The sequence below is a fragment of the Nerophis ophidion genome, linkage group LG14, assembly GCF_033978795.1.
Source record: "Nerophis ophidion isolate RoL-2023_Sa linkage group LG14, RoL_Noph_v1.0, whole genome shotgun sequence".
Classification (NCBI taxonomy): domain Eukaryota; kingdom Metazoa; phylum Chordata; class Actinopteri; order Syngnathiformes; family Syngnathidae; genus Nerophis; species Nerophis ophidion.
This window is the reverse complement of record NC_084624.1, coordinates 49295024-49306526: the sequence shown is the minus strand read 5'-3', so window position 1 is coordinate 49306526 and position 11503 is coordinate 49295024. Positions and strand designations below refer to the sequence as shown.

At 40.4% G+C, this 11503-nt stretch overlaps 1 protein-coding gene across 3 annotated transcripts in view; it reads right to left on the bottom strand.

Annotated features, from left to right (window-relative positions):
- LOC133568791 (electrogenic aspartate/glutamate antiporter SLC25A12, mitochondrial-like) overlaps positions 1-11503 on the bottom strand; it is a 35991-nt gene that overhangs the window by 4496 nt on the left and 19992 nt on the right. The window lies entirely within an intron of this gene.

The window sequence follows — 11503 nt, the reverse complement described above, 5'->3', positions numbered from 1 at the left end:
TCACACATGTGTAAGTTAGTCATGTCTTGTTCACTAATACACCCCCATACCATCACACATGTGTAAGTTACCCATGTCTTGTTCACTAATACACCCCCATACCATCACACATGTGTAAGTTAGTCATGTCTTGTTCACTAATACACCCCCATACCATCACACATGTGTAAGTTAGTCATGTCTTGTTCACTAATACACCCCCATACATCACACATGTGTAAGTTAGTCATGTCTTGTTCACTAATACACCCCCATACCATCACACATGTGTAAGTTAGTCATGTCTTGTTCACTAATACACCCCATACCATCACACATGTGTAAGTTAGTCATGTCTTGTTCACTAATACACCCCCATACCATCACACATGTGTAAGTTACCCATGTCTTGTTCACTAATACACCCCCATACCATCACACATGTGTAAGTTAGTCATGTCTTGTTCACTAATACACCCCCATACCATCACAGATGTGTAAGTTAGTCATGTCTTGTTCACTAATACACCCCCATACCATCACACATGTGTAAGTTAGTCATGTCTTGTTCACTAATACACCCCATACCATCACACATGTGTAAGTTACCCATGTCTTGTTCACTAATACACCCCCATACCATCACACATGTGTAAGTTAGTCATGTCTTGTTCACTAATACACCCCCATACCATCACACATGTGTAAGTTAGTCATGTCTTGTTCACTAATACACCCCCATACCATCACACATGTGTAAGTTAGTCATGTCTTGTTCACTAATACACCCCCATACCATCACACATGTGTAAGTTAGTCATGTCTTGTTCACTAATACACCCCCATACCATCACACATGTGTAAGTTAGTCATGTGCTTGTTCACTAATACACCCCCATACCATCACACATGTGTAAGTTAGTCATGTCTTGTTCACTAATACACCCCCATACCATCACACATGTGTAAGTTAGTCATGTCTTGTTACTAATACACCCCCATACCATCACACATGTGTAAGTTACCCATGTCTTGTTCACTAATACACCCCATACCATCACACATGTGTAAGTTAGTCATGTCTTGTTCACTAATACACCCCCATACCATCACACATGTGTAAGTTAGTCATGTCTTGTTCACTAATACTCCCCCATACCATCACACATGTGTAAGTTAGTCATGTCTTGTTTACTAATACACCCCCATACCATCACACATGTGTAAGTTACTCATGTCTTGTTCACTAATGCACCCCCATACCATCACAGATGTGTAAGTTAGTCATGTCTTGTTCACTAATACACCCCCATACCATCACACATGTGTAAGTTAGTCATGTCTTGTTTACTAATACACCCCCATACCATCACACATGTGTAAGTTAGTCATGTCTTGTTCACTAATGCACCCCCATACCATCACACATGTGTAAGTTAGTCATGTCTTGTTTACTAATACACCCCCATACCATCACACATGTGTAAGTTAGTCATGTCTTGTTCACTAATACACCCCCATACCATCACACATGTGTAAGTTAGTCATGTCTTGTTCACTAATACACCCCCATACCATCACACATGTGTAAGTTAGTCATGTCTTGTTTACTAATACACCCCCATACCATCACACATGTGTAAGTTACTCATGTCTTGTTCACTAATGCACCCCCATACCATCACAGATGTGTAAGTTAGTCATGTCTTGTTCACTAATACACCCCCATACCATCACACATGTGTAAGTTAGTCATGTCTTGTTTACTAATACACCCCCATACCATCACACATGTGTAAGTTAGTCATGTCTTGTTCACTAATGCACCCCCATACCATCACACAGGTAAGTTAGTCATGTGTTTACTAATACACCCCCATACCATCACACATGTGTAAGTTAGTCATGTCTTGTTCACTAATACACCCCCATACCATCACACATGTGTAAGTTAGTCATGTCTTGTTCACTAATACACCCCCATACCATCACACATGTGTAAGTTAGTCATGTCTTGTTCACTAATACACCCCATACCATCACACATGTGTAAGTTAGTCATGTCTTGTTTACTAATACACCCCCATACCATCACACATGTGTAAGTTAGTCATGTCTTGTTTACTAATACACCCCCCATACCATCACACATGTGTAAGTTAGTCATGTCTTGTTCACTAATGCACCCCCATACCATCACAGATGTGTAAGTTAGTCATGTCTTGTTCACTAATACACCCCCATACCATCACACATGTGTAAGTTAGTCATGTCTTGTTTACTAATACACCCCCATACCATCACACATGTGTAAGTTAGTCATGTCTTGTTCACTAATACACCCCCATACCATCACACATGTGTAAGTTAGTCATGTCTTGTTTACTAATACACCCCCATACCATCACACATGTGTAAGTTAGTCATGTCTTGTTCACTAATACACCCCCATACCATCACACATGTGTAAGTTACCCATGTCTTGTTCACTAATACACCCCCATACCATCACACATGTGTAAGTTAGTCATGTCTTGTTCACTAATACACCCCCATACCATCACACATGTGTAAGTTAGTCATGTGTTGTTCACTAATACACCCCCATACCATCACACATGTGTAAGTTAGTCATGTCTTGTTCACTAATACACCCCCATACCATCACACATGTGTAAGTTAGTCATGTCTTGTTCACTAATACACCCCCATACCATCACACATGTGTAAGTTAGTCATGTGTTGTTCACTAATACACCCCCATACCATCACACATGTGTAAGTTAGTCATGTGCTTGTTCACTAATACACCCCCATACCATCACACATGTGTAAGTTAGTCATGTCTTGTTACTAATACACCCCCATACCATCACACATGTGTAAGTTAGTCATGTCTTGTTCACTAATACACCCACATACCATCACACATGTGTAAGTTAGTCATGTCTTGTTCACTAATACACCCCCATACCATCACACATGTGTAAGTTAGTCATGCCTTGTTCACTAATACACCCCCATACCATCACACATGTGTAAGTTAGTCATGTCTTGTTCACTAATACACCCCCATACCATCACACATGTGTAAGTTAGTCATGTCTTGTTTACTAATACACCCCCATACCATCACACATGTGTAAGTTAGTCATGTCTTGTTTACTAATACACCCCCATACCATCACAGATGTGTAAGTTAGTCATGTCTTGTTCACTAATACACCCCCATACCATCACACATGTGTAAGTTAGTCATGTCTTGTTCACTAATACACCCCCATACCATCACACATGTGTAAGTTACCCATGTCTTGTTCACTAATACACCCCCATACCATCACACATGTGTAAGTTACCCATGTCTTGTTCACTAATACACCCCCATACCATCACACATGTGTAAGTTAGTCATGTCTTGTTTACTAATACACCCCCATACCATCACACATGTGTAAGTTACCCATGTCTTGTTCACTAATGCACCCCCATACATCACACATGTGTAAGTTACCCATGTCTTGTTCACTAATACACCCCCATACCATCACACATGTGTAAGTTAGTCATGTCTTGTTCACTAATACACCCCCATACCATCACACATGTGTAAGTTAGTCATGTCTTGTTCACTAATACACCCCCATACCATCACACATGTGTAAGTTAGTCATGTCTTGTTCACTAATACACCCCCCATACCATCACACATGTGTAAGTTACCCATGTCTTGTTCACTAATACACCCCCATACCATCACACATGTGTAAGTTAGTCATGTCTTGTTCACTAATACACCCCCATACCATCACACATGTGTAAGTTAGTCATGTCTTGTTCACTAATACACCCCCATACCATCACACATGTGTAAGTTAGTCATGTCTTGTTCACTAATACACCCCCATACCATCACACATGTGTAAGTTAGTCATGTCTTGTTTACTAATACACCCCCATACCATCACACATGTGTAAGTTAGTCATGTCTTGTTTACTAATACACCCCCATACCATCACAGATGTGTAAGTTAGTCATGTCTTGTTCACTAATACACCCCCATACCATCACACATGTGTAAGTTAGTCATGTCTTGTTCACTAATACACCCCCATACCATCACACATGTGTAAGTTAGTCATGTCTTGTTCACTAATACACCCCCATACCATCACACATGTGTAAGTTAGTCATGTCTTGTTCACTAATACACCCCCATACCATCACAGATGTGTAAGTTAGTCATGTCTTGTTCACTAATACACCCCCATACCATCACACATGTGTAAGTTACCATGTCTTGTTCACTAATACACCCCCATACCATCACACATGTGTAAGTTAGTCATGTCTTGTTTACTAATACACCCCCATACCATCACACATGTGTAAGTTAGTCATGTCTTGTTCACTAATACACCCCCATACCATCACACATGTGTAAGTTAGTCATGTCTTGTTCACTAATACACCCCCATACCATCACACATGTGTAAGTTAGTCATGTCTTGTTCACTAATACACCCCCATACCATCACACATGTGTAAGTTAGTCATGTCTTGTTCACTAATACACCCCCATACCATCACACATGTGTAAGTTAGTCATGTCTTGTTCACTAATACACCCCCATACCATCACACATGTGTAAGTTAGTCATGTCTTGTTCACTAATACACCCCCATACCATCACACATGTGTAAGTTAGTCATGTCTTGTTCACTAATACACCCCCATACCATCACACATGTGTAAGTTAGTCATGTCTTGTTTACTAATACACCCCCATACCATCACACATGTGTAAGTTAGTCATGTCTTGTTCACTAATGCACCCCCATACCATCACAGATGTGTAAGTTAGTCATGTCTTGTTCACTAATACACCCCCATACCATCACACATGTGTAAGTTACCCATGTCTTGTTCACTAATACACCCCCATACCATCACACATGTGTAAGTTAGTCATGTCTTGTTCACTAATACACCCCCATACCATCACACATGTGTAAGTTAGTCATGTCTTGTTCACTAATACACCCCCATACCATCACACATGTGTAAGTTACCCATGTCTTGTTCACTAATACACCCCCATACCATCACACATGTGTAAGTTAGTCATGTCTTGTTCACTAATACACCCCCATACCATCACACATGTGTAAGTTAGTCATGTCTTGTTCACTAATACACCCCCATACCATCACACATGTGTAAGTTAGTCATGTGTTGTTCACTAATACACCCCCATACCATCACACATGTGTAAGTTAGTCATGTGTTGTTCACTAATACACCCCCATACCATCACACATGTGTAAGTTAGTCATGTCTTGTTTACTAATACACCCCCATACCATCACACATGTGTAAGTTAGTCATGTCTTGTTCACTAATACACCCCCATACCATCACACATGTGTAAGTTAGTCATGTCTTGTTCACTAATACACCCCAATACCATCACACATGTGTAAGTTAGTCATGCCTTGTTCACTAATACACCCCCATACCATCACACATGTGTAAGTTAGTCATGTCTTGTTCACTAATACACCCCCATACCATCACACATGTGTAAGTTAGTCATGTCTTGTTCACTAATACACCCCCATACCATCACACATGTGTAAGTTAGTCATGTCTTGTTCACTAATACACCCCCATACCATCACACATGTGTAAGTTAGTCATGCCTTGTTCACTAATACACCCCCATACCATCACACATGTGTAAGTTAGTCATGTCTTGTTTACTAATACACCCCCATACCATCACACATGTGTAAGTTAGTCATGCCTTGTTCACTAATACACCCCCATACCATCACACATGTGTAAGTTAGTCATGCCTTGTTCACTAATACACCCCCATACCATCACACATGTGTAAGTTAGTCATGTCTTGTTCACTAATACACCCCCATACCATCACACATGTGTAAGTTAGTCATGTCTTGTTTACTAATACACCCCCATACCATCACAGATGTGTAAGTTAGTCATGTCTTGTTCACTAATACACCCCCATACCATCACACATGTGTAAGTTAGTCATGTCTTGTTTACTAATACACCCCCATACCATCACACATGTGTAAGTTAGTCATGTCTTGTTTACTAATACACCCCCATACCATCACACATGTGTAAGTTAGTCATGTCTTTTCACTAATACACCCCCATACCATCACACATGTGTAAGTTAGTCATGTCTTGTTCACTAATACACCCCCATACCATCACACAGTGTAAGTTAGTCATGTCTTGTTTACTAATACACCCCCATACCATCACACATGTGTAAGTTAGTCATGTCTTGTTCACTAATACACCCCCATACCATCACACATGTGTAAGTTAGTCATGTCTTGTTCACTAATACACCCCCATACCATCACACATGTGTAAGTTAGTCATGTCTTGTTCACTAATACACCCCCATACCATCACACATGTGTAAGTTACCCATGTCTTGTTCACTAATACACCCCCATACCATCACACATGTGTAAGTTAGTCATGTCTTGTTCACTAATACACCCCCATACCATCACAGATGTGTAAGTTAGTCATGTCTTGTTCACTAATACACCCCCATACCATCACACATGTGTAAGTTAGTCATGTCTTGTTCACTAATACACCCCCATACCATCACACATGTGTAAGTTACCCATGTCTTGTTCACTAATACACCCCCATACCATCACACATGTGTAAGTTAGTCATGTCTTGTTCACTAATACACCCCCATACCATCACACATGTGTAAGTTAGTCATGTCTTGTTCACTAATACACCCCCATACATCACACATGTGTAAGTTAGTCATGTCTTGTTCACTAATACACCCCCATACCATCACACATGTGTAAGTTAGTCATGTCTTGTTCACTAATACACCCCCATACCATCACACATGTGTAAGTTAGTCATGTCTTGTTCACTAATACACCCCCATACCATCACACATGTGTAAGTTACCCATGTCTTGTTCACTAATACACCCCCATACCATCACACATGTGTAAGTTAGTCATGTCTTGTTCACTAATACACCCCCATACCATCACAGATGTGTAAGTTAGTCATGTCTTGTTCACTAATACACCCCCATACCATCACACATGTGTAAGTTAGTCATGTCTTGTTCACTAATACACCCCCATACCATCACACATGTGTAAGTTACCCATGTCTTGTTCACTAATACACCCCCATACCATCACACATGTGTAAGTTAGTCATGTCTTGTTCACTAATACACCCCCATACCATCACACATGTGTAAGTTAGTCATGTCTTGTTCACTAATACACCCCCATACATCACACATGTGTAAGTTAGTCATGTCTTGTTCACTAATACACCCCCATACCATCACACATGTGTAAGTTAGTCATGTCTTGTTCACTAATACACCCCCATACCATCACACATGTGTAAGTTAGTCATGTGTTGTTCACTAATACACCCCCATACCATCACACATGTGTAAGTTAGTCATGTCTTGTTCACTAATACACCCCCATACCATCACACATGTGTAAGTTAGTCATGTCTTGTTTACTAATACACCCCCATACCATCACACATGTGTAAGTTACCCATGTCTTGTTCACTAATACACCCCCATACCATCACACATGTGTAAGTTAGTCATGTCTTGTTCACTAATACACCCCCATACCATCACACATGTGTAAGTTAGTCATGTCTTGTTCACTAATACTCCCCCATACCATCACACATGTGTAAGTTAGTCATGTCTTGTTTACTAATACACCCCCATACCATCACACATGTGTAAGTTACTCATGTCTTGTTCACTAATGCACCCCCATACCATCACAGATGTGTAAGTTAGTCATGTCTTGTTCACTAATACACCCCCATACCATCACACATGTGTAAGTTAGTCATGTCTTGTTTACTAATACACCCCCATACCATCACACATGTGTAAGTTAGTCATGTCTTGTTCACTAATGCACCCCCATACCATCACACATGTGTAAGTTAGTCATGTCTTGTTTACTAATACACCCCCATACCATCACACATGTGTAAGTTAGTCATGTCTTGTTCACTAATACACCCCCATACCATCACACATGTGTAAGTTAGTCATGTCTTGTTCACTAATACACCCCCATACCATCACACATGTGTAAGTTAGTCATGTCTTGTTTACTAATACACCCCCATACCATCACACATGTGTAAGTTACTCATGTCTTGTTCACTAATGCACCCCCATACCATCACAGATGTGTAAGTTAGTCATGTCTTGTTCACTAATACACCCCCATACCATCACACATGTGTAAGTTAGTCATGTCTTGTTTACTAATACACCCCCATACCATCACACATGTGTAAGTTAGTCATGTCTTGTTCACTAATGCACCCCCATACCATCACACATGTGTAAGTTAGTCATGTCTTGTTTACTAATACACCCCCATACCATCACACATGTGTAAGTTAGTCATGTCTTGTTCACTAATACACCCCCATACCATCACACATGTGTAAGTTAGTCATGTCTTGTTCACTAATACACCCCCATACCATCACACATGTGTAAGTTAGTCATGTCTTGTTCACTAATACACCCCCATACCATCACACATGTGTAAGTTAGTCATGTCTTGTTTACTAATACACCCCCATACCATCACACATGTGTAAGTTAGTCATGTCTTGTTTACTAATACACCCCCATACCATCACACATGTGTAAGTTAGTCATGTCTTGTTCACTAATGCACCCCCATACCATCACAGATGTGTAAGTTAGTCATGTCTTGTTCACTAATACACCCCCATACCATCACACATGTGTAAGTTAGTCATGTCTTGTTTACTAATACACCCCCATACCATCACACATGTGTAAGTTAGTCATGTCTTGTTCACTAATACACCCCCATACCATCACACATGTGTAAGTTAGTCATGTCTTGTTTACTAATACACCCCCATACCATCACACATGTGTAAGTTAGTCATGTCTTGTTCACTAATACACCCCCATACCATCACACATGTGTAAGTTACCCATGTCTTGTTCACTAATACACCCCCATACCATCACACATGTGTAAGTTAGTCATGTCTTGTTCACTAATACACCCCCATACCATCACACATGTGTAAGTTAGTCATGTGTTGTTCACTAATACACCCCCATACCATCACACATGTGTAAGTTAGTCATGTCTTGTTCACTAATACACCCCCATACCATCACACATGTGTAAGTTAGTCATGTCTTGTTCACTAATACACCCCCATACCATCACACATGTGTAAGTTAGTCATGTGTTGTTCACTAATACACCCCCATACCATCACACATGTGTAAGTTAGTCATGTGTTGTTCACTAATACACCCCCATACCATCACACATGTGTAAGTTAGTCATGTCTTGTTTACTAATACACCCCCATACCATCACACATGTGTAAGTTAGTCATGTCTTGTTCACTAATACACCCACATACCATCACACATGTGTAAGTTAGTCATGTCTTGTTCACTAATACACCCCCATACCATCACACATGTGTAAGTTAGTCATGCCTTGTTCACTAATACACCCCCATACCATCACACATGTGTAAGTTAGTCATGTCTTGTTCACTAATACACCCCCATACCATCACACATGTGTAAGTTAGTCATGTCTTGTTTACTAATACACCCCCATACCATCACACATGTGTAAGTTAGTCATGTCTTGTTTACTAATACACCCCCATACCATCACAGATGTGTAAGTTAGTCATGTCTTGTTCACTAATACACCCCCATACCATCACACATGTGTAAGTTAGTCATGTCTTGTTCACTAATACACCCCCATACCATCACACATGTGTAAGTTACCCATGTCTTGTTCACTAATACACCCCCATACCATCACACATGTGTAAGTTACCCATGTCTTGTTCACTAATACACCCCCATACCATCACACATGTGTAAGTTAGTCATGTCTTGTTTACTAATACACCCCCATACCATCACACATGTGTAAGTTACCCATGTCTTGTTCACTAATGCACCCCCATACCATCACACATGTGTAAGTTACCCATGTCTTGTTCACTAATACACCCCCATACCATCACACATGTGTAAGTTAGTCATGTCTTGTTCACTAATACACCCCCATACCATCACACATGTGTAAGTTAGTCATGTCTTGTTCACTAATACACCCCCATACCATCACACATGTGTAAGTTAGTCATGTCTTGTTCACTAATACACCCCCATACCATCACACATGTGTAAGTTACCCATGTCTTGTTCACTAATACACCCCCATACCATCACACATGTGTAAGTTAGTCATGTCTTGTTCACTAATACACCCCCATACCATCACACATGTGTAAGTTAGTCATGTCTTGTTCACTAATACACCCCCATACCATCACACATGTGTAAGTTAGTCATGTCTTGTTCACTAATACACCCCCATACCATCACACATGTGTAAGTTAGTCATGTCTTGTTTACTAATACACCCCCATACCATCACACATGTGTAAGTTAGTCATGTCTTGTTTACTAATACACCCCCATACCATCACAGATGTGTAAGTTAGTCATGTCTTGTTCACTAATACACCCCCATACCATCACACATGTGTAAGTTAGTCATGTCTTGTTCACTAATACACCCCCATACCATCACACATGTGTAAGTTAGTCATGTCTTGTTCACTAATACACCCCCATACCATCACACATGTGTAAGTTAGTCATGTCTTGTTCACTAATACACCCCCATACCATCACAGATGTGTAAGTTAGTCATGTCTTGTTCACTAATACACCCCCATACCATCACACATGTGTAAGTTACCCATGTCTTGTTCACTAATACACCCCCATACCATCACACATGTGTAAGTTAGTCATGTCTTGTTTACTAATACACCCCCATACCATCACACATGTGTAAGTTAGTCATGTCTTGTTCACTAATACACCCCCATACCATCACACATGTGTAAGTTAGTCATGTCTTGTTCACTAATACACCCCCATACCATCACACATGTGTAAGTTAGTCATGTCTTGTTCACTAATACACCCCCATACCATCACACATGTGTAAGTTAGTCATGTCTTGTTCACTAATACACCCCCATACCATCACACATGTGTAAGTTAGTCATGTCTTGTTCACTAATACACCCCCATACCATCACACATGCTGACTTTTACACTTTCACCCTAGAACAGTCCCCATGGTTCTTTTCCTCTTTGGTCCACAGTTTCCAAAAACAATCTGAAATGTGGACTCAGAACACTTTTCCACTTTGTATCAGTCCATCTTAGATGAGCTCAGGCCCAGCCAAGCGTTTCTGGGTGTTGTTGATAAATAGCTATGGCTTTGGCTTTGCATAGTAGAGTTTTAACTTGCACCTACAGATGAAGCGACCAACTGTAGTTACAGACAGTGGTTTTCTGAAGTGTTCCTGAGCCCTTG